This window comes from Phacochoerus africanus, chromosome 9 (assembly GCF_016906955.1).
Source record: "Phacochoerus africanus isolate WHEZ1 chromosome 9, ROS_Pafr_v1, whole genome shotgun sequence".
In the NCBI taxonomy this organism is placed as follows: domain Eukaryota; kingdom Metazoa; phylum Chordata; class Mammalia; order Artiodactyla; family Suidae; genus Phacochoerus; species Phacochoerus africanus.
The window spans coordinates 35369447-35373143 of record NC_062552.1 but is presented as its reverse complement, the minus strand read 5'-3'; positions in this window follow the sequence as shown (position 1 = coordinate 35373143).

The window sequence follows — 3697 nt, the reverse complement described above, 5'->3', positions numbered from 1 at the left end:
ACAGCCTCACTACTCCAGGGGTGGTCCCTGAACCAGCAGCTGTACAATCACTTGAGAGTTTGCTTAAAATTAAGACTCTCAGACTTCACTGCAGATCTGCAGACTCAGAGCCTTTAGCATTTCCATAGGATCCCTAGGTGATTTCTGTGCACAGTAGTGTTTGAGAAGCACTGTTGTTCAATAGTGTTTTTAACACTATTGGTTTTTAAGCCATTAAAGCCATCAGAGAAGTATATCTACATAATATACATGATACAAAAGAATATGAATTATTTATCCCACTATTATAAAAATAATAAAATACTATTTGTGGTAATGTATATAAGGAAAATGTATCTAATCTACAAACTCAGGTGTATAAGAAGAGCAATTTTTATTCTAATCGCACATAATTTAAAGCCTGAGTGGGGTGAGTAGAAACTGAATCTCAGTAGGTTCAGGATCTCTCCTGCTGCTTTTTCCTGAGGTGAAGTTCCTCTAATGTCTAGAAAGTTGAAGGAAGGTGAGCATCTGATATTCCATACGTGAGTCATTCTATTGGCATTAGCTAAAATGTCGAATATCCTGTTTAGTCTTTTGTTGTCTACACAGCTTGCTGTTAGAGCATCATTCACTCTTGCCGTTGAGACTTCTTCAGGTCTGGCACCTCCCTTGCTACTTCCTTCTATTCCTACACTATGTCAGCCTACAGGGAAATCTCGGGGCTAAGACTCTTCCTCTACAACATTTACTCAGGGAGCATTGAATCATTCTGCTGCTCTTGTCACTTGAGACCGTGGGAAACTAACTCTATGAGGTTTTGTCAGGTCCTATCTAGTAGACAGCTGTCACAGCCATTTCTTCTCAGGGACCTTGCTGACTTGCAGGGGTTCTACCTGGGAAGCCAAATCTAGGAATCTTCTCCTTCAGATCTCCAGCGTTTCCACAGGGACTCACTAGGTCTCTGCTCTTCCTCCTGACTCCCCTCCTCACAGCTCAAAGCATGAAAATATAGATTTTTGAAAGTCAAGCCTTTTTTTTTTTTTGGTCTTTTCTAGAGCCGCACCCGAGGCATATGGGGGTTCCCAGGCTAGGGGTCCAATTGGAGCTGTAGCCGCTGGCCTACACTACAGCCACAGCAACGCTGGGTCCTTAACACACTGATCGAGGCCAGGGATCGAACCTGAAACCTCAAGGTTCCTAGTTGAATTTGTTAACCATTGAGCCACGACAGAAACGCCCCGGTCAAAGGCTTTTCGCTTTTGTATCTTCACTAGGTTCATATTCTAACTGCCTGGATGGAGAAGGGCCATGGGCTTACATAAATGCAGCAGGGGGAGTTATATTGTAAAACGTCATGCCACATGAGTTATAGGATATAAGAATTTTTTTTTTTTTTTGGCTGTGCCCACAACAAGTGGAAATTCCCAGGCCAAGGATTGAACTGGCACCACGGCATTGACAATGCCAGATCCTTAACCCACTGAGCCACCGGGGAACTCCTAGGATATAAGAATTTATATTAATCACAATCCTATTATGTGTTCTTATAGAACAAGCAGGCTGGAAGTATGAGACAGGGATCCTGTATTGAGAATATTGTAATCTGTGGAAGCAAACTACACAAAACAACTAGAGCAATACTGGCAAAGAAGAATATCAACAAAAGTAAAATAGGTTTATAAGCAATACTAACTACCCTATTTGGGGCTATTAGTGGCGAGTTATAACATCTAAAAAACTAGTTTGAAGAGTCCACCCCTAAAATGGTGGTTCTCAAAATCTGGCATGCATTATAATTACAAGGAGGGTTCATCAAAATATAGGGATCTTGGCCCCACTTCCAGAGTTCTGACTCTGTAGTTCTGAGGTGGGTTCTAGAATTAGCTTCTCCAACAAGTTTCCAAGGGATGCTGATGCTGCTAGTCCACACTGAGAACCACTGCCCTGACTGTCAGCATTGTCCATGGCCTTGGAGATTTAGTTCTACACACTCACTCTAAAATCTATTCAGCAGCCCTTCCTGATATTCCTACTCTTTTCACTGCAGCCTCACACACCATAATCAATATGTGTCCCTTGGCTAGTCCAACCTCCTCTCCCAAAATGAAATCTCTATTCTTGATAGTCCCTCGTCTATGTATTTCTTTCAAGCTCAGAAATATATTTCTTGCTCTGTTTCCCCTCCTATGCTTGTTTGTTCCTCCCAGTGTGCCTCATGCAAACCCTGTTCCATTATAAACGTATTCTTCAGCATTTTTAGCATTTTGTTTTCACTTGTTTTCTTTGTTCGGTAAGATTGCCAGAATCTGCTTCCAGAATCTACATGATATGATGGTTGTAAATGGGCTGGAGACCAGAGAGGAATTAGTGAGTGACTTTAGCAAGATTTCCGGGTATAAACCCAATGTACAAAAATCTATTGTATTTCAATAAAATAGTAGTCAACAATTAGAAAATGGAATTTTAAATGATTTTATTTAAAATAGCATCTAGAATATCAAATACCTAGGAATAAATCTAACAAGATATGTAAGATCTCCATAGACCCTAGAACTATAAAACTTAATGACAGAAATTAAATAAGACAGATTAATAGAGAAATGTCCCCCTGCCTTTTTTTTTTGTTTTGTCTTTTTAGGGCCACACCTGCAGCATATGGAGGTGCCCAGGCTAGGGGTCAAATCGGAGCTGCAGCTGCCAGCCTACACCACAGCCACAGCAATGCAGGATCCAAGCCGCATCTGCAACCTATACCACAGCTCACGGCAACGCCAGATCCTTAACCCACTGGGTGGGGCCAGGGATGGAACCTGCGTCCTCATGGATGATAGTTAGATTGATTTCCGCTGAGCCATGATGGGAACTCCAAATATCCCATTTTTATGAAGTGGAAGAATCAATGCAAGAGATAAATTCTCCCTAAAGTGATCTTTAGACTTGATAAAGTCCCAAACTCAAATTCACAAAAGGGTTATTTATGGAAGTTGACAAACTGATTCTAAGATGTACATGGAAATGCAAAGAGCTGAAATAACAAAAAGTGATCAAGCAGAATTGGATAACTCTACCAAATGGGAAAGCTTATAGAATTCTATAGTAATTATACTGCAGTGTTATTGGTATAAAAGTAGACAAATAGATCAAAGGGAAAGAATAGAAAGTCCAGAAACAGGCGAGTTCCCATTGTGGCTCAGTGGGTTAAGAACCCGACATAGTGTCTGTGATAAAGTGTGTTTGATCCCTGGCCTTGCTGGGTGGGTTAAAGGATCTAGCATTGCTATGGCTGTAGCATAGGCCAGCAGCTGCAGCTCTTATTCAAACCGTAGCCCGGGAACTTCCATATGCCACGGTGCAGCTCTCAAAAAAAAAAAAAAAAAGTCCAGAAATAGATCCTCAATGTAATGGACACTTGATTTATGACAAAGGTAGCACTGCTGAGCAGTATGTAAAGGACAATATTGTAGGGAGGTTCCCAGGAAACAGACTCAGGAATGGAAATTCATGTACAGATGGTTTATTTGGAAATGCTTTCAGGAGCAAAGCCTGTAAGGGAGTGAAAAGAGCACAACTGGGCAGGAGGAAAGTTTTTAACTGTAATGCAGTAGTAACAGAGGCCTCGGCCAATTCCATGAGAAGCTCTGCAACAGGATGGTGTTTTAGAGATTAGCAGATTGAGGCAAGTATAGCCCTTCACTAGCCAGTCATAGGGAGGGAA